The sequence below is a fragment of the Lissotriton helveticus genome, chromosome 6 (genome assembly GCF_964261635.1).
Source record: "Lissotriton helveticus chromosome 6, aLisHel1.1, whole genome shotgun sequence".
Lineage (NCBI taxonomy): Eukaryota > Metazoa > Chordata > Amphibia > Caudata > Salamandridae > Lissotriton > Lissotriton helveticus.
Genome location: NC_136067.1, coordinates 434,397,375 through 434,418,123, shown reverse-complemented (window position 1 = coordinate 434,418,123; position 20,749 = coordinate 434,397,375). Strand labels below are relative to the sequence as shown.

Genomic DNA, 20,749 nt, shown 5'->3' with positions numbered 1-20,749 from the left:
ACCAGTTTATTACTCGTGCCTTTTCGGTCCTAGAGAAGGAGATTGTCCTTATGGAACGTCGTGTGTCACGTGAACTTCTCGTCCATCGACGTTCATCTTTGGGGCATTTGGCACTAGTTTCTTCTCCAGAACACTCGGCTGTTCCCACTGTGCTCGTCACTCCTGGCTCTGATTGCCCAAGGGTAAATGGGATAAGGGCCAGCATCGATAGGCTCTCTACTTTAGTGCCATGTGGGCGTCTAAATCCCGCATCTGACTCATTACTACTTGAGCCATCAGATCATTCTGCTCCCCAGTGCGCTGTTGCCCCTCAAGCCCCTCCCCCCTTGGGGGCTGCGGCTGATAAAGCAGCTGGAATAGTCCCCCTTAAAAGGAAACGCATCATAAGCCCTCGCAAGGGTAGTATACTTAAACCCCCTAAGAAGTTGAGACTAAACTATTTTAGGGGTATACGAAAAAACACAGTGGCTTGGGGTCGGGGGTGAAGCAGACTAACTCTGGGTTCAAGCAGCTGATTACCAAATCCCAATTAAATTCCACTGTGGGTACCCCACCTGAGGTTCCCTCTCTTGCCCAAATTGAGCACTTAATGAAATCTTTAATTCTCCCGGTTCTTGAGCGAGTGAAGGGGGTGTCGGAGTGGCTTGATAGATTTGAACAGGCAACTCTTGACAACTTCTTCTCCCTCAAGTCATTAATCAAGCTTCATTCGAAAATCAGGGAGGGTGAGCCTTTGGGGAACTCTTTCCATCAGCCAATAGTGGCAGATGACACTGTAGCGATTGACAATGCAGCAATCGACTCACTGGTGGAAACACCGGGGGTATCAATGTTGAACGCTCCTTTCTCATCTGCAGAGGGCTCACAGAGGGAACTTGGGAGTTCAGGGACTGCTGAATTGGGCCCTCCGGTTCATATTACAGCCCATCCAGATGCCATAAATAACCGTATCCCGACCAAAGGGCCTTTAGGGCCTGGCAAAAGGCGTCCCGCTCAAGACAATGGTTCTAACATCAATAAGGAAGGATTTGCAGTTAGGTCTGATAAGCTAATTGCACCGACAAAAGTGCAGAGAGTGGAGGAGAGGGTGTTCCTAGTATCCACATGTTGCTTTACCACCCGATTGCCAGCCCTTTGTAGCTATACTTACTGGGGTCCCTTTCCTTAAGCCCGACAAACACGAATCATACTATGATCTCAAAAATAAAACTACGTTTTGGCTTAGGGAAAATAGACCTCTGCCTAGATCTTTTGACGGCCAGGTTCTCCATGTAAGACGGGTTAGCTGGGTTGGAACCAGGCCTAAGGATTTGGAGGGAGACTGTGTTCTGGTCAATTTTAAAGATCCCAGGGTAGCTAGGTTTATCTGTAGCAACCATTTTGGAGAGGGTAGTTCTGGTATTAGCACTCGCGATCTTAGCTATTTTAAACCCCACCCAGCCAATTCGTGGCCTGCTAGTCCTTTAACCTGGGGAAGTAGGGACAACAGGTATTTTCATTCTGACTTTCCCCCCACAAGAGCGTTTAGTCAGAATTTTGGCCCTAGCCCCTACTGGCCGGGATGGGGTTGTTGACCTGTTGATCTGCTTCTAATTAAGTCGCTGCCTGTTCTATCTGCTAGCTCAGGGAGTTGTAGAGTAACTATGTTTCAGGATTTCCCCGGGTCTGTCCCCTTGCCGCAATCTCCTACTGCTTCCTCGTTTGGCGCCCAGCAGGGGGCTTCACTTGGTGGGACTCCTACTGTCGATCTTTGCACCTTGGGGGTATCGGTGGGCCTACCACTAGATCTTCATCCTGGTCCTAGCTCTCCGGCACTACTAAATCTGGGTGGGTTAACCTTAATGAATAATGATCTGAGGATTGTTAGCTGGAACATTGCAGGCATCTCCAGGAATTTGGATCTTCCAGATTGGAACAGCTTTATCGAGTCTTTTGGAATATGTATCTTCCAAGAGACATGGTCCCTGGAGCCATGCTATAAAGTAGGTTATATAACTTACTTTGTCCCTGCTATCGTTTCCTCTACAGGGCGAGGTCGCCCTTCGGGCGGCCTGCTTATTTGGATAAGGACTTCCCTGGGCCTTCAGATTAGGAATAGAGACTCTAAGTCTCCAGACTTGCAAAGACTTTCAGTCAGGGGGCCTCTTAGAGGGCGGTCCTTAGAGATCTTTAATATTTATGTTAGAGGATCTGGAGCAAGCTTGCCTTCCCCTATCCTACTACGGCTTGGAGAAGAACTAATCCAGTGTAGCTTGGAAATGTACATTTTGCTCGCGGGTGACTTTAATTGCACCTTTGAGCCCCTGGCAGCAGATGACATCCTTGGTACTGTGGAAGAGGATTTAAGGAGGGGTATTCCCCCCCTGTCTATAACTCCTATTAAAAAGTGGTCCCAACGGCATTGCAGCTTAAAGCTCTAACATTGGAATTTGGCTTGAGGGCGGTGAATGGAAGAAGTCTCTCGGATCCTGGTGGAGCCCACACCTTCAACCAAGTAGACCACTCTTCCAGAATTGACTACATTTAGCTGGACTTCAAACTCTGGGCCCAATTACGGGATATGGTAGTTCTCCCTTTGATGGACAGTGACCATAACCCACTTTCTCTCTCCTTGTCCTTATTGTGGTTCGAGTCCAGAGGCTCTCAGGAAAAAACTGTGTTGCGGACAACTGGCGAAGTATGTCCTTCGAATTGTGGCAGGCGCCTGAAGTGGCATAAGGTTGCCCTGGACGAGGGGAAGGTCCTCGAAATTGGATCAATCATGGCAAAAGCTTTTGGCAGGCTAGAAACCATTAGTTCAGACTACGTGGAGGTTTCCTCTCTTTTCAGTGACACTACAAAAGACCTTGGTCAGTTATTTCTAATGCATAGCAGGGGTTTTACTGATAGTGATCGACGGCAATCTAAGGGCGATCCGGGGTGGTTCTCTGTGAACTGTAGGAGGGCGAAAAGGCTCCTTATTGAAGCAGTTGAAAGCAAGGGAAGTGAGCGGATTCGGGCTGCCCGGAAGGAGTATAGATATGCTATTAGCACAGCAAAAAAGGAATAGGATAATCAGTTTTGGTGCAATTTGAAAGAGGCTAGCGCCAGGAGGGATGCCAGGGGTTTTTGGGACCTAGTTAGGACCAGGAATAGGCCAGTTGAGCTGCTGATAACTTGTAACATCCCAGAGGTGTCATGGTTTAATCACTTCTCCCTTCTTTATACTTCCATCGAGGAGGATAGGATGGGGCTGCCAGATTTTCCATCTGTGGGCCCCTCTGGGTTGAGTGAGGACCTATACTTTTCTGCTAAGGAAGTAGAGAATGTGATTAAAGCCCTGGTACCCAATAAAGCAGCAGGACCCGACGGGCTCCCAGGGGATTTGTTACGCCTCAACTTATTTGAATGGGGCAAACTTATTTCTTCTCTCCTTAACGCATCCTATCTTGGTGCCACTCTCCCTGATTCCTGAGGTCGTCCCGATTTTCAAAAAGGGGGCTAGGGACGACCCAGCAAATTACCGTCCTATAAGTTTAATTGATTCTTCACAGAAGGTGGCAGGAAAGGTGGTTCTAGGAAGGGTGCTTCAGTGGGCAGAGGACAAGAAAATACTTTCTGACCTTCAGGCTGGTTTTAGGACAGGCACCGGGACCATTGAGCAGAACTTTAGGCTCCTGCTCCTCTATTGGAAAGTAGTCGTAATAGGCAAGGGTAGTCTGTACCGTCCCTTTATCGATTTACGGACTGCTTTCAACTTGGTACCCCGGGGGTGCTTGTGAAAGGTATTGTCCGATTTGGGTATGCCCACTTATCTTCTTTCCCTTTTGATGAAACTCCATTCAGAGAACTTTGCGCAGGTGAGGTGGGGAAAGCAGGGCCAAAAGACTGATAAAATCTCAGTAAATAGGGGTGTCCGTCAGGGATGTGTCCTTGCCCCCACTCTGTTTTCACTGTATGTGAACGGAGTGGTGGAGCACCTTCTGAAACATCCTGCAGACGCACCATCCCTGGCGGGCAGGGGAATACCCACTTTATTATTTGCCGATGACACCCTCCTGATCTCAAAATCGCCGATGGGTCTACAGAAGCTCCTTGATAACTTCCAATCCTTCTGTGAGACTAGGGTTTTAAAATTAATATGGATAAGACCAAATATTTGGTCCTGAAGCCCCCAAAAAAGCTTGGCTGGGCCCCTGTACTAAACTCGGTGCCCCTGGAAAGGGTTAAGGAGTTTGACTACTTAGGCATTCGCCTTAGTGACACCATGCGGTGGGATTCTCACATCCAAAAGATGTTATTGAGTCACAAGAGGGTGGTGGAGGCTCTTCTTAAGGAACAGAGGTCATCGTCCTTTAGGCCTATTGCCCCTATGTTGGATATTTATACGGCTAGAGCCGTTAGTTCGGCTCTCTACGGGGCGGAGCTTTGGGGTTCTTCGAACTCTGACTTGTTATCCTCCTCAGAGAATAAATTTCTGAAAGATCTGATGGTCCTTCCAAAGAGTACACCTACACTACCCTTGCTTTTGGATATGGGCTGTCGCCCAATTAAGGAACAGGCTAAGTTGCGACCCCTTCTACTCTGGTCCCGCCTATGGAGAGTCCCTAAGCTTTCCAGTTATGCGGAGGGGTTGAAGGAGGTCCTACTGATGCCCGGCTGGTCAAGAATAAAATGGCTGAGGGATGTCAAATCCTTGCTTGGGGAGTTGGGCCTTGGAGAGGCTTGTCAGTCTACAACTGCCCCCCCTAAATCTGTTTTGAAGAGAGCTTACTGGAACTGGGTAGCGGGCAAGAGATTTTCTGATTCAAATCTTTGTAGTGAGTTTATTTTGGTAAAGGAAGCCCCATTCCGAGAACCCTATCTCGATTTATTCTTGAAACCAAGATATAGGGCGTTGTACTTCAAATTTAGGACCGGAGTCCTTCCAGTGGGGGAACTGACCGCGCGCTGGAAAATCCCGGCCCAAACCACTCCTTTCTGCTCTTTTTGCACACTTAGAACTGAGTCGGTGGCTCACTTTTTATTTGAATGCCCTGCCTACAAAGTTCCTCGATCCAGGTGGCTGAAACCCCTGTGTAAGGAATTGGGTACCAGAAACTTTATTGAGGCTTTGCGGATTTTGAAGTCCGATACCCGCCCCTTGTATGTATGTGGTATGGCAAAGTTCTTAAGTTGGGCATGGGGGATCAGGTCAAAAAGGCTTAATGAAATTGTTTAATTGTGGTCATTATGTTGACTGTCTTAGATAATTTATTGTGCCATTTTATTCACATTTACTTTACTTGTTTGTACATGGTTGGCTTTTTATCCTTTTTATCTTGTTGCATGTACTGCTTTTAAAGATATGCATTTTATCGAAATAAAGCCTATTTGACTGACTGACTGATACCTCAGGGTCTAGCCAGCGCTATATAAAACCCTTCAAATAAATAAATAAATGAAAATGTTGTTTTTAAATGGCAAGATTTCATTCTCATTTAAAACAAATACGGGAGTTGTCTAGAGAGAATCTGTTTCTGTTGAACAACAGAGAAATAGACTCTGTCTGGCAGACATGACTGTACTAGGAGAAATTTTCTGTCTTTTTTAAGCAAAAAGCTACTAGTTTCCACACGTTTTACATAGAAAAAAAGATTGTTCACCTCGTTATGCCATCCTCTAGGAGGCATACAGATTTGAAGTCATATCAGGTTTACAATCCTTTATAAATCTGGAATTGTGTCAAATCCATTGTGGAATGCACGGGAACACCCATGCTCCAACCATTTATTGTTCCTATTTTTAGTTCAGTGATGTCCCTACCCTAATGCCATTATGTAAAATGTAAATGTAAATGTGCTGGACTTGTAAAGCGCACAGCTGCCCGTAAGCGTCCCGGCGCTTGCTTAGGGAACCCGTCCTGGTATTCCCCTGTGAGAAACCCCGGCAGGGTATCCACAAGGTGAAAGCCAGGCATCCCGCCGCGAGGGGCCGTAGTGGAGATTAAGCAAGCTATTGCCCAGAGTCGCAGAGTGTGACCCCGTGAGTTGAGTAGGCACCAGAGCGAGAATTGTCGAGTCCATGGAATTTTTGAGACTGAGACCCGCCGAGGCGGGGAATCGAACCCTGGTCCACGGTCAATCTCAGCTTCCGGGTCTGCCGCCTCTAACCACTGAGCCACGCTTCTCCACTTGACATGTGACACCACTTTCTCTATCATCATCAGGGACTAAAGGGTTTGTTGCCACTTCCTGTGATGTCATCAGCAGCTGAACATTTGTATGATGTAACTTCTACTACCCCTGCCATTTTGTTGAATCGACGTCGTTGGCCCCCAGCACTGTGCAACTCGTAAACAGCCCTGATGCAGTAAAGTGAACAGGATGAAGCATTCTCTCATGGATGTTTTAATTATAGGCCACCAGATCCACCAAGAAGCAGCAAGGACACATCTTGAGTATCGTGTATATTCTAAATTGTATATTTCATTGCTTATGTACAGTGAGTATGCTCAAACGCAATAGTTTCACTCATGTTAAGTTGCAGCATGAAAAAATTCTTACTGATATGAAATTTTAAACCAGTGATATTATTTTGTAGTTCACACCTACTCCTTGGGAAACAGTTACTGCCAAGTACTGTACTCATTCCTCCTACTGCTCTTTGACATAAAAATGCTCTACTATCCAGTCAGGGTGCCGTCTAAATAATGCAATTTTGACAACTTTCTCACAATACATCAGAAAACGTATGTTATGTTATCATAAATTCTATAGCGCACTACTACCCGTAGGTGTCTAGGCGCTTGTGGACCACATGCTGCACAAAAAAGCTTAGTTCTTAAATAGCCATGTTTTGAGGTTTTCCTAAACTCCAACTTATAGAGGGTGAAAGGGAAGCACAGGCTTAATGCTCAACATATCCACTGCTTCTCAAAACGAGATCACAAGGTAGAACAAAATGTCTTCACATCATTAGCACATATGACATACGAGAATTAAAAGGAGATAGGTGGCTGCTAGCAAAACTAGAATAAACTAACTTGCAACGTTCAAAAGGTAGTTATATATTCCTGTCTCCCTTCCATCACAAAATGGCCATTAGAGTAGGCTGAAACCTTACCTTATTTTGTAATGGAAAAATAGGAATGAGTTCTACCCACCAAATGATTCGGAGCACCAAACGCGCTGCCCTGGCAGACTGCATCAATGCCAGCACCAACAGAAACAAAGAATTATTCGCTACATATTTCCTCTAGACTGGTAACTCCTGTTTGCATAGTTCATGGTTCCTTTACACATGTGTAATCACTAATGAATGCACACAATGACTTATTTGATATATTATCTTGTCTTTACAGGTCTACCTAGACAATTTGTGTCATGTACCATTTTTTAGACTAGTTTCTGCTAAACTGAGCAGGAATGCTATGATCTAACTGATTTAAACGTATGCTTCAAGAATTTTATTAAGCTTTTTTTATTGATAAAATGTAAGCCTTTTCCCTTCCAGACCCCTTTTTTAAATGCATTTATATGCATTTCTCAACATACACCAAGACTGTCTCCGCTGGTAATCTGACAGTGACCCTATAGTGTTTCAGGTACTACTTTGATTGTCTTTGTCACATTGAATAACACAAACATTTTGAACCACTGTCAAAAATACTTTTGGAATAATTTGTATTCTTACTAACTGATTAGTAACACGCTTTTTGATTGTTTACCAGTACCCCCTTTGTGACTGACAGATTGTATTATAATTTGGTGGGTGGAAGTAAATCTGTCAACAGAGTAAATTACCAAATTTAGTAATGACCACCAAGTTGGTGGTCATTTATAAACAATTGGCAGGTACCGCCGTCATGCTGGTTTCTGCCAATGTTCTTTTAAGTTTGACAAACGACTCCGTCAATATGACGGCGCTGTCTGTCAAACTTTTAAATACTTTAAAAAAAAAAGAAAATCCTGAGGCAAGATTTTCTTTTAAAAAATAGAAAAAACTATCAGAGTTATCTCGCATAGTGAGGCAGGCTTTTTTATTTTTTGCTGCCCCTTATTGCCAGGGTTTTCCTGGTGGTGACAGGCAGTAACAAATGGCTATATGTCTATCTAAATTAGGCAGGCATATAGCCATTTCTTTGATGGCCCATACTCCATCAGGCCATCTGAGAAGTTTGGGCAGGGTGGAGACTAGGGGCCAGATGTAGTTAGCCAAATACCAGTCGGTAACGGCCGAAATTACCGAATTTCGGCCGTTTCCGACCGGTATTTGGACATTGAGATGTAGGGCTCCCAAAAACTACCGAATCGGTAAATTTACTGATTCGGTAGATTTACCAAATCGGTAAACATTCCGAATCGGTAAAAATTCCAAATCGGTAGATTTACCGAATCGGTAAATATTCCGAATCTGTAAAATTTCCGATTCGGTAAATTTACCGAATCGGAAAATAAGAAATGGAAAAATAAGACTCTTGAGATGTAGGTGACCTCTAAAATACCGATTTTGCTGCAAATTCGGTATTTAAGAGTCGGTGTTTAGCATGGATTGAAAGCAGGTGGTAACCAGGTGCAGGCTATAAAATAGGGCCCCAAAATGCAACAGTGTAACCAGAATGGCGGCATTCTACGTCATAGCAAGGCAGCTACGGCTACAGGCAGCAGGAGAGAGGGAATGGAGAAGGGAGGAGCAGGTCTACAGGCAGAGGATCACACTCTTCCAACTGACTGAGCCAGAGATACTGCAAAGGTACAGATTGCACCCCCAAACCATCCTGGACCTGTTCAGGGACCTGCATCCACTCCTGGAGCACCCACCACCAAGAGTGTTGTTGCTGCGGTAGGTCGGGTGTCCCAGAGCTGCCTGTCCCGTTTCTTCAGGAAGTTCCTGGATGCCATGATGCAAAGAATGGAGCATTACATCCACTTCCCAGACACTGATGCGGACCTGCTGAGGACCAAGACTGACTTTTACCTAATGGCACATTTCCCACACGTGATAGGCTGCATTGATGGCACCCACATCCCAATATGCCCACCTGCTGCCACTGAGTACATATACAGGAACAGGAAGTCATCACACATAATAAATGTACAAGTAATCTGTGATGCCAAGTACATGATCACAGACATAGTGGCCAGGTACCCAGGAAGCACCCACGACTCCTACATCTTCCAAAACAGTGGGATCTACACCCGCCTGACAGCGGGGGAATTTGGCGAAGGATACCTGCTAGGTAAATTACTGTGTGACACTCCCTTGATAGATAATGCAGACGTATGTTTATGTGTGCCTGTGAGTAATGGTTTTCTCTTTTCACATTAGGGGATAGTGCATATGCCCTCCGTTCCTTCATCCTGACACCCTACCTCAACCCCACGACACCCAGCCAGAGACGATACAATGTGGCACATAAATCAACCCGTAACATCGTTAAGCGGACCTTTGGCCTTCTGAAGAGCAGGTTCCGCTGCCTCCACAAAAGTGGAGGGGCACGGCAGTACTCACCAGTAATATGCTGTAAGATCATTGCAACTTGTGCAATGTTACACAACCTCGCAACTAAGAAGGGCACAGAGGTAGAATTGGAGGACTATGAAGACCATAACGATGACCAGGCACTACCTGCAGCCAACACAGTAGGAGTACCAACACCGACAGACGGCAGACAGAGACGGGCAGAGATCACACACAAGTGAGTAAGTATAGAGACACAGCAAGGGTTTAAATGCAATGAATGTAGTTTAATTGACACTACGGTAAATGTCTGAAGACACAATTGTTACATCCTAAGTGTGCCTAGTACAACTGTGTGGACAGGGGTTACCTCACCCTCACATGTCCACTCGAATTTGGCAGCCTTACTGCCTGCGCCAATGCACTGCACTGCGTGATGCCTGAGGTTGGGTTTGATCATTGTCTGCTGTGCCAGCGCCGGTACTCTGGCGTCTGCTGCTCCTCCGAATTTCCGGGATAGGGGTGCTGCTCCTGCTACTGGTGTTGTCTGTGTCCCCTAAACCTTCACCTCCTGTGGTGGCTGACTGGTTAGTCAGCAGCACTTCCATTGCTGTAGTGACTCTCCCCATCCCCCTTGTGAGATCTGTGCAGCAGTGCACCAGCCCCTCCTGCATTGCAACAGAACGGCGACACAGCAGTGAAGTCGCTGTTGCAAGACGGTGCATGCCCCTTGTCTGCTGTTGCATGCACTGCCTCTCCCTGTGCCTTTGTGCGCGGTCTTCATGGAGTTTGTCACAAAGTGACATCACACACTGTGACATGTCCCTGACCCCATCAGCCATGTCCCTCATGCTGTCCGCCATTGATGTGATCCCCCGGTTGTTGTGCATATGGCGCATTTGTCTGTGCACTGCACTAATTGATTTCACCTGCAGGTGCTGCACCTTGACCATTGTGGTCTCGAGGCCACGGAAGACACCCTCATCATGCCGACTCAAGCTTGCCTCCCGGACCCTACGACGTCTTGTGCCTCCGGATACAGTGACAGGAGTGGACGGAAGACCAGCTGTATTTCCTGCCATTGACTCTATTGGGATCTCACCCTCCCTTTCCTCATCGGAGGATGTTTGTAAGATTCTTAGTGGGGGAACCTCATGCCTCCTGGGCCTGCAGATTTTGGACACCTCTGAGTCTGCTGGTGTGGCAAGTTGTTGTGGCTCATGTTGTGGTGAGTCAAGGAGCAGAGGAGATGTTTGCAGATGCATGGTGGCTGCCTCTGGTGTGGCAGCTGCTTGTGTGCAGGGTGCTTGAGGTGTTGCAGTGCTGGGCCCTGCATCCCTGGCTTCTTCCTCACTCCTCTCCATTTGGGGTGGCCTCTTCTCCCTCTCCTGCATTGTCTTGCGCGAAGTCTCTCCTGTGGACAGATATGGACAGTGGCTTAGTGGTGCTTTCACCGTGTATTTCTATAATAAATCACATATCATTTGCACTATTTCATGTCCCTCCCTTGTCTCTAATTGTATTGTGTGGCATGCCTAACATTATTTCGTGTTGCCTGCTCTGATGTGAATTTTTATCACTACCACTCCCATAATGCACTGCAGGTGGATACAGAAGCCTGTACTGGAGTTCCTCAACACACAGCCACATTGGGGGAGGGAGACAGACAAGGGGTGAGGAATGATGGACATGTCCCTTACCTTTCTTTGATGCAGCTCGGGCTGAGCTGTCTGCATCACCAATTCCAACAACGCTCTCTGGCTCCAGTGTGGACTCCACGAGCTCTTCCAGACCCGTGTGAGCAGGTGCCCTGTTCTTTCCTCCACCTGTAGCATTGGCCTCTTTACTTCTTGCTGCCAATTTCTTTTTGGTAATGATCCTCAGATCATACCATCTCTTCTTCAGATCGTCCACTTCCCTGGTTGTCACTCCAATTGCGTTGACTTTGGACTGGATCCCCAGCCAGGTGTTCCTCTTCACAGCCTCTGCTACCTGCAGAGACTGCTTTCCAAAAATCTTGGAGTAGTGCTTTACCACCTCCTCCACCAGCACCTGAAGTTCACCTGTGCTGAACTTCATCTTCCTCTTCCTCCCTGCACCTTCCCTCTGGGAGTCTTGGGAATCCATTTGTAACTCCTGCACAGCTCAGCTTCACAGTAGCCTGTCAGTGTGTAACTGCTCTCCTGGGTGATCAGTTACTCTGTACCTGCATGGGTGTGGCCACTTCCTGGTTGTGGGGTGGGGTGGATGCACAGGATTGGTTGATTGCTCTGTTGGTTGGCTGAGGGGCGGGGTGGAGGCACGTGATTGGTTGATAGCTCAACTGCTTGCTTTTTTGTATCCCCAAGTCGGTATTTACCGAATCGGTATTTACCGATGGGCATCCAGGCCCATAGGAATGAATGGGATTTGCCGAATCGGTATTTGCCAATTCGGTAAATACCGATTCGGTAAATACCGACTCGGGGATTCTGATTTTTACCGATTCGGTATTTTTACCAAATTTTTTACTACATCTCATTTCCCTTTTCTAAAGTACCGAATCGGTAAAATTCAGTATTTTAGAATCTGTAAAAATGAGTTACCTACATCTGGCCCTAGATATCTCTGCCTTCGCCAAAGTATAGTTTGCCCATTTCTAAATTCGGCAGGTGGAACAATAAGTTGATGGTAAAGATGATTAATCACCATTGTAACAAAGTATGATTACCACCAATAAATAAATCAGGCACAAAATGTATTACATTTTTTTTACATTTAAAACCATAATTTATCACTCAAGTTCAAAACCCAGGAGCACTGTGCATTCAAATCATGATTTCCTGTAGCACATTGTTTTCAATCTGATTAACTGTTTTCTTTGTTTTGGACTTATTACAAATATATTCACTACTTGGTTCCTAGACATCTTTGGTCTAGAAAGGAAATTAGTGCTGATCCCTGTTAATTTTTTTGTGTATATGTTTCAGAAGAAACTATTGTTTTCTTGGTGGATTGAAAATTGGTTAGCAATATGGTAAGTCAAATGTAAGTTAATCTGACAGTTGGAGGAGGATGGAGTGGTAAGGCAGGTATAGGTAAGATAGAGATCACAAGCTGGCAGCAACATAAAGCGCAAAAGAGCAAATGTGCAAAACAGAGACAAAGAGGAGCTAAGGCGGATTGGTAAAGTGCTAATGTAATGCTAGTGCCCCACACAACATGCACAAAAAAGCAACATCCTGTGGTCCTTGTTCTCACATATATTGTTAAGTGGTGACAGGAAAGCTACATGCTCCTGCTACTGGCACGTTTGTGCCTAGTCGCATGAACTGTGCTAACTGGCCACTGGAAGGGTAGACATGTTGCAGGAGAAGGATTATTAAATGAGCCTAAAACATAGTCAATTAAAAGATGAGTCCAGTTATGAGATTTCAAAGGGAAGAGCTTAAGGTAATATATCTGGGTCTCAGGTGGGCTATGGAGAATTGGAGTGGGGAATATAACCTGCAGACAACATGATATGAATTTACAATTCTTCAATTCCTTCACATGGTGGGACCATGAAAGAAAAACATTGTTTGAGGATTATGGCAAGACCAACAAAACAGAGTATAAGAGCAGACAATCATCTTTGCAGAAAACAGAAAGGAGGCAAACGCCCAGATCTAACAGCAGGATGATTCTACTATTGGGCCTGGGATTCAAATGTCAAGCGGTTTTCCTTTGGGAGCATTGCATCATCTAGTAAGTCAACAAGAGAGAACTTCCTGTGCCTTGCTCCAAAGGCCATGAAACCCCCTTATCTAATGAAGTGGTCTCCCACCATTACACTTGAGGCAATATCGTGACTTGACAGAATGTTTAGGCCCACTGTTTCTTCATTGCGGGTCTACCTCTCAGTTCAATATCAGCTTTGAACAGCATGAGCATGTCTGAGCTGACAGTCATCGACAAGTTCACACTGATGAAAGACCAAGGGCCCACAATTTACAGAGCTAAGCTGTATGGGTCACTAGCTCCTTCGACCTCACTTTGAGAAGAAGACAGACTATGTGCAATTTCATGTTAGACCTATTTGTCTACATTCTATCAGGAGTGGAAATGAAAGTCAGTATGAAATAGGAAGCACTAGAGATAAGCTTTGGCTCTACCATGCAATCAGCTGTGCATTACACTAGCAGTTTGGTGAAACAGGGCTAGTACCCACCTTGTCAGACCTCTACTGAGCATGTAGAATTACCAGTGCATCTGTATACCACTGCATAACCTGTGAGCAAAGTGGAGTTATTTATCTGAGTCTACAATTGCTTTTCCATGGAGGTAGAGGGTGTCATGAAGGCTCAGTCACCCTGTGATGGAAATTACCATATTTTGTGTGGTGCATCCCCAGATTTTTGCCTTCACTGCATTATTTTTGCAACATCCGTTTTTTTGGCATTAGGACTCTTCACCTTTGCTCAGCTAACCAGGGGTAAAGTGCTTGTGTTCTCCCTTCCAATCATGGTAATATTGATATACACTTGATTGGTACATTTCATTTTCTTTATGTCCCTAGTATATGGTACCACCTTTACCCAGGAACTAGTGGACTGCAGTACGCATTGTGTCACCCACAAATGTATGAATTTTAAAATATGTTTCATCATTACTATTGCGACCTTTAATTCAGTTTTAAACTGCACTTTCAACCTGGCTAATTCAACCTTTTGCCAGATCAATACTTACCTTTTTAATATTTTAGACACCCCAAAGGTAGGTCCTAAAGGCTCATATGACAGTGTGCATGACATTTAAAAAATAGCACAAGATTATTTAAGTTTACATATCCTGGCAGTGAAACCCCCCACAATAATTTGTCACAGCATTAATGCCAGCTCTCCCACAGACCAACAGTGAGTTGCAATACTACACTTATTATGTGATAACTTCAGTCTGGGAGCAGAGAGAGAATTACTTCTTCCACTCATTTAAATTGTAATATAAAATCCTCGTTGATGGTAAAGTTAGATTTTAAAGTACTATTCTGAAAATACCACTTTAAGAAAGTTAGCATTTGTTTGAATTTGAGGTTTCTGCTTGGCAGAGTATACACCCTGTCCGGGCAGGAGCCACAATCCTAGTCAGGGTAAGTCAGGTACACAACCTAAATTAACCTGTGCTCACCCTCTGGCACCTTGGCATAGAGCAGTCAGGATTAACTTAAAAGGCAATGTGTAAAATATGTGTGCTACATCTAAATTACAGTAACACAGTAAAAACACCCAAAATGACTTCACACCAGTTTAGAAAAATAGAAAATATTTATCTGAGAAAAACAAGATCAAAACAACAAGCATCCAATAACTGGAAGTCGCAAAATGAAATTTTAAAGATTAAATCCCCAAACAGTGCTAAGAAGTAAATAGTGCTAAAAGGTTACTTGTGGTCGCGCTACACCGGTTTCAATCTAAAGTTAGGGCATACTGCGATGGAGGGTAGAATGGCTACAGGACTAATGCAGGACCCATTAAAAATGTACCTTGTAGGGAGCAAGCGTCAGCATTGAAGACTCCCTGTGTCAGTTCCAATTCACGAAGTCAGGTCGATGCGTCGAAGTCCACCCTTGCAGTCAGTGTCAAAGCACTGGTGATGCGTTGGAGTCGAGCCTTGCAGCGGTGCCTTCGGCTTGACCTTGCATTGTCATTGAACCTTGCAATCAAGAAGTGTCCTTGTCGAATTGGCACAGCGTGGGCGTCAGAGGACACTGTGTCAGTTTTGCCTGGCTAACAGGGGCACTGCATCAACGTTTGCAGAAAACAGCTGCAGAACCCACTTCTGAGGCCCAAGACTGGAGAGAGCACCTCAGGCAAGGGTAGGACTCACAGATGGTGGAGTCCAGCAGAACCATCAGAGTTGCTAGAAGTCTTTTGTGACCCTAAGACTTCAGAGAAAAGGACGCAAGCCAACAAGCCCTTAGAGGAACCAAGGTTCAGGAATGTAGCGAACAGGTCCAGTCCTTCTCACTCCCAGGAAAGACTTTGGGTGGGGACAGGCACAGCTCTATTCAGGTGCAAGTGTCAGCTCCTCCCTCCCAATCTACATCAGGAAGACCCATCAGCCTGGTGATGGACCATCAGGATGTAAATGTCCCACCCAAGGCTCCCTTTGTGTGTCTGTCTAAAGGGAATGCACAAAGCCCAGCTGTCATCCAAACCATACATGTGTTCAGAGGGGGGCAGAGAAGCAGAATGGTTAAGTAAGAAAATGGCAAGTTTCTAAAAGTGGTATTTTCAGACTTACAACTTAAAATCCAATTGCATCATAAGTTGTGATTTTAAATTGTGAGCCCAGAGACACCAACCTCCAAACCTCTATCATTTCCCAATTGGAAATTACACTTAAAACATTATTTAAGGCAATTTCAATGTTAACCTATAGCAGAGATAGGCCTAGCAGTAGTGAAAAACAAATTTAGCAGGTTTCCACTACCAGAACATGTCAAACTCAAATGTACATGTCCTACCTTTCAAATATATTTCACCCTGTCTTTGGGGCTGCCTAGGGCCTAACTTAGGTGTGACACATGTAATTAAAGGAAAGGTTTGAGCTTGGCAAGCAGGTTAACTTGCCAGGTCAAAATGGCAGTTTAAACTGAACACACAGACTCTGCAGTGGCACGCCTTAGGCTTGTTTAAAGGCTACTGAAGTGGTTACCCCAATCAGTGCTGCAAGCCCACTAGTAGCATTGAATTTACAGGCCCTGGGCAGATATGGTGCACTTTGCTAGGAAACTACAAGTAAATTAAATATGCCAATTGTAGATGTAGCCAATGTTACCATGTTTTAAGTTCAAAGCATATACACTTTGGCACTGGTTAGCAGTAGTAAGGTGCCCAGAAACCTAAAGCCAGCTAACATGAAGTCAGCAAAATAGGAGCAAAAAGTCAGGAGAAACTACACCAAGGATGACAGGTCTAACAGCGTTTTTCTGCCTAAACCAAATGTGCCTTACCACAGTGTCCAGGGTAACATCACTGTTCATGGCCCTCCTAAGATGTGATGTGCAGTCTTTCCACACAGAGGACTCAAGGACATTGGGTGTGGGGAAGGGTGTTCCTCTCCTGAACAGGATGACCTGGGGGATTGTACTCAGCCCTTCCTGAACATCACAGCTGTTGGGTTGTGCCCAGCCATTTTCTGACTTCTAAAGATGCCTGCCCTGTCACTGGAAAGGTAGCTTCCACCTGGGCCTGCTTGCCCTTTGCTTTACTAGCCAGACTGGAGCCAGACCCAGGAAAATTGAAGAACTGACCAGAACCAGTTTAGGATTAGACAGAGGGAGTGTCACCTGCTATAAACGTGGCACCCTCAAAACCCCTCATGAGAACACTCTTAAACGTGTAGAGACTCAGAAAGTCTGTCCTGCTGTCTTGAAGTCTGAATGAAGAGTGGAACTGCTTGCCTTTTTCTCAGGACCCCAGAAGTAACTCCAAGGGTCAGTTGGCTGATATCTTGTTTGAGCTACAGGGACACAACAAGGTTCCATAGGCCTTCCTCTGCAACTGCCCAGCTGACCAGTATCAATCGGACCTATGTGAATGCTGCTGAGTCCTAACCCCCAAGAGGTGCCCCTCCAGATCATGTACCCTAAGCTGTTGTTAGAATGTACTCCTCCAACCCTAAAGTGCAAGAAAAGGACTCCGGGTAAAAAACAGAGGTTCTGTGCTTTTTTTCTCTCAAAAAGATCTGCCCTGGTCTCCTCCTGCACGTGAACTGACTTCACTGGGGTCAAATCAGGACCTGCATCCAACTACTAAGGTCTTCCCAGATCTCTTCGCGTCAACAACTGTCCAGCGTTTCACACCAGTGCGAAGTTCCAAATGTTGACCTACTCTTCGTGCTGACAATGACCACACCACCAACTTGAAATTCTGACTAAGTCCTGTGAAAAGCCTCCTCTCCAAATCGAGCTTGCCGCCCCATCACCAACACCCTAATCGATAAGCTCTTCTCAAGGGAAAACTGGACTAAGTTAGAGGGTAAACTTTCCACCAGGGCAAATCTAGTCCCCGTATCTGACTCACGATCCATTGCAGTTGTCCTAAACTTTTTACTTTGACCCTGTCCAGTGCAACCAGATAACTGCAATTGTCGCTTTGTGGTGCTATTTTTACTTAACACTGTAAAAAAATCACAACTCAGATTCAACTTTACTCTATTTTTTAAGTTGGTTTGGGAGCTTTCTTGTGTTGAGTTTTCACGTTATTACTGTCTGTGTGCTGAATGAATACTTTACACATTGCCTCTAAGTGCAGTCTGACTGCTTATGTGTCATAATACCAGAGTATTGAGCACAGGTTTATGTAGTGACTTTTCTGGTTCACTGTGACAAGGACTATGTTTATGACTCAAGTGTGGGGTGCGAGTCAAACCCCTCTCAAATAATAACTCAAATTCTTACAATATATATCTGCGTATATGATGAATATAGCATCGAATGTCACAAATTGCTATACCCTTCTTTCTGAAAAACACAATTTGGCTGTCCTAGTCAGTAAAATATGCAGAGTGTGACCTACATAGCACTGAAGGTATGTATACTGTATAGAAATGAAATGCAAATAACATCTAATAAATGAATCATACATGTCATGTTATTTTTTCAGTAACCAATATTATATACAGAATTAATATTGTATGCCTTCGTTCTGCTAACACGAAACATTAAAGAGCATATTACACATCAGTGACTCAGAATAGCTGAATTAGCAATCTAAAGTTTAAATGCAAATGAATGCTTAACTATAAGCCAGCTATCGGGAAGAGCCAAGTAAATGTAATGTAATCACAGTAGTTACCAAGAGAAGGCAGTAGGAAAAGCCTTGCAGGAAATGAACCTTAGCCAATGCCTTGGAGACTACTCAATCTAGGTCAGCTGTACCTGAAATCGCTTGGTGCTGCAAATGCTCTTTGGTGCAGTGCTGAGGCGTGCTGTCACATCAGGTAGAGGTCCAGGGAGCTGTGGTTTCCCCAAATGTATATTCGGTTCATTTTCTAAAAAGGTAATGAAAAAATATATTGTTGATCACAAACATGATGTCCTTAAGTAACATTACATAATCACTGCACATTCCTCCCAAATATATTTGAATACACCCTCTAACACAATGCATAGGATAGTTTGTTTGATCGATGGTTGCTAGCGGTAGTGTGGCTTTCATGATCCAGGCATCATGCCTCTGTAAAAGGAGGGCGAGAAAGAAATATGTACAGGAAAGGAGAGAAGAGAGGCGCTTCAAATGCTTGAACACCTATTATCTTGGGTTGAGTTCAAAACTCGAAAAATCTAATTAAATTGGGTACATCACAATAACAGACGAGGTGTTGATGGGGCAGCAGTGAAGTGTGTCAAGAAAAAGAAGGGGCCCTAAGGGGCTCCCCGTGGTACTTATGATGAGCTAAATTAAGAAACCTTTCCACAAATCCTCCAAAAGATACATTAGATGAAGTTCATGGCATTTTGTCATAAAGAATGCACTTTAATGCTTGCTTACTAAACTCTGAATTAAAGCACACGACAGCAAGGTAAATAAAGTGTAAAAATGTACATTATCGACATTATTTTTTTTTTTAATATGCTTATAGAAAAATACAAATACATTTTCTGATATGATAAGCCACTCATCGTTGACAAACACAAATATATATTTCCTGAAACCTAGGGACCCTAAATCAGAGTAGGAAATGAATACAGAGGGGAGGGATGCTACAGAGGGACTGCCAGGCGAAGCGGTCACAGTGAGGGTGCCAATGCAGGTGATGTAGAACAAGTGAGGCAGTAACCAACGAGTTACGCTTTTAGGGGGATGCTGTTACAAGAGATTGATTTTCTGTTCCCTATGGAAGTAGAAAAGAGCGGGGCCGGCAATCTAAACTAGGATGGCATATCAGGTCCTCAGAGCATTCAGGAGAATGCCTAGCATCTTGCCTCCTCCCCCTGCATATTCTGGTTTTGAGTCTGGTGATGATACTGCTGTGTATTGTGCATACTGGGCGGTGGGTCTTGATGTTTTTCACCAGGGATGGAAATGTGGCAGTTTACTGTCTTGTAGATGGTGCAGCAGTTCGTAATTGTGATACGGGTGAGACGAGGTAGCTTGCGAAAACGTTCCAAGGCCTTGGAGGAGAAAGGCAGTTCATTTAAGCCAGGTGGACAGACACATCATTTTCGCCATCACGGTGGGACAGACGCAGAGGCTGTAGGGCTGCTGAAATTTGCTACAACTAGGACGGGATTAACTCTACAGAGCAGAGCAAGGTGATGCCAGTACTAATTTGTCTTGTGCCTCATGTGTACCATAAAGCTGGATTTGGGGTCACTAAAGAAACAGAGGGGTTAATCGCTGTTCATGATTAAAGAATTAAGTTATCCAGATTCTTCTTGGAGAGCCAGCCTGGTGCATGTTATTGATGGCAATCATTGGAAATTAGTAGTATTCCTGTCTTGGTGTCTTTTGAGTTCATGGTTAATCTTCGAAACTCGGGAACTCGGGTGTGAATCATTCCAATGCAGTCATTCAGTCATTCAGGTGCTTAATATTTTAACCAGTTAGACTTTCAAGTGGATTTGAATAACATCTGTGCATGGGTGGATTGAAACACACTTTTTATCAAGTCAGATTCTGTGATCAGATTGAAAATCTATAGAGGATTCAGTGTGGTAGAATGCTGTGGGTTACCGAGATCTGATTGGGCGTTGAGGAATTCATCCCAATGTGCTGCACCTCGTTCTTATAGTAGGATGTGAACCCCAGTAGAACACTGCCTTGAAAACCCATTCTAAAAGTGAGGGTGCCGAACAAGGCCTGATGGATGAAGGTGTCAAAGCGAGCATAAATGAATGAAGAGAGACAGTGTCAGGATTGTGTCAAAGCGCAAGAGGCACATGTGCAAGACTGTTTGAATCAATCTGAGAGATACATGAAATGAAGGATAGAAATTGAGGTGTGGAGGACTAGTTCTTGGCCAACACGAAGACACAAAGGCTCAAGAACAGACAGTTCCAGGTCAATGGCAATAAAGGCACCACCTGGTTTCCATTTGTTGCATGGCTCTTCCTTTGGCTTAGCTCATCACTGTATTGTGTACCCTTATGGCTTGTGTTGTTACCTTCCCCCACTCTATTTCCCATGGTCTCATTTTTCCTTGTCTCTCTTCCTGTACTTAAATTCTGGTCAGTTTGGTTAGACTGCTACAGCTGCTTTTCCTTGCTGCCCTCCGGGTGCTTCTGGGCATCTGTGTGCTTCCTGGCACCTTTGAGGGTAAATTTTGCCGTCTCCTTTCAAGTACCCCATGAGTACAAACTGCC

At 44.8% G+C, this 20,749-nt stretch overlaps 1 protein-coding gene across 1 annotated transcript in view; it reads right to left on the bottom strand.

The window, feature by feature from the left end:
* The window catches only part of MYT1L (myelin transcription factor 1 like), a 1,346,830-nt gene that overhangs the window by 898,126 nt on the left and 427,955 nt on the right, over window positions 1–20,749 (bottom strand). Inside the window, exon 2 of the mRNA XM_078647878.1 lies at window positions 18,323–18,435. The gene's annotated coding sequence lies outside the window, so the exon portion shown is untranslated. The remainder of the gene's footprint in view (window positions 1–18,322; window positions 18,436–20,749) is intronic.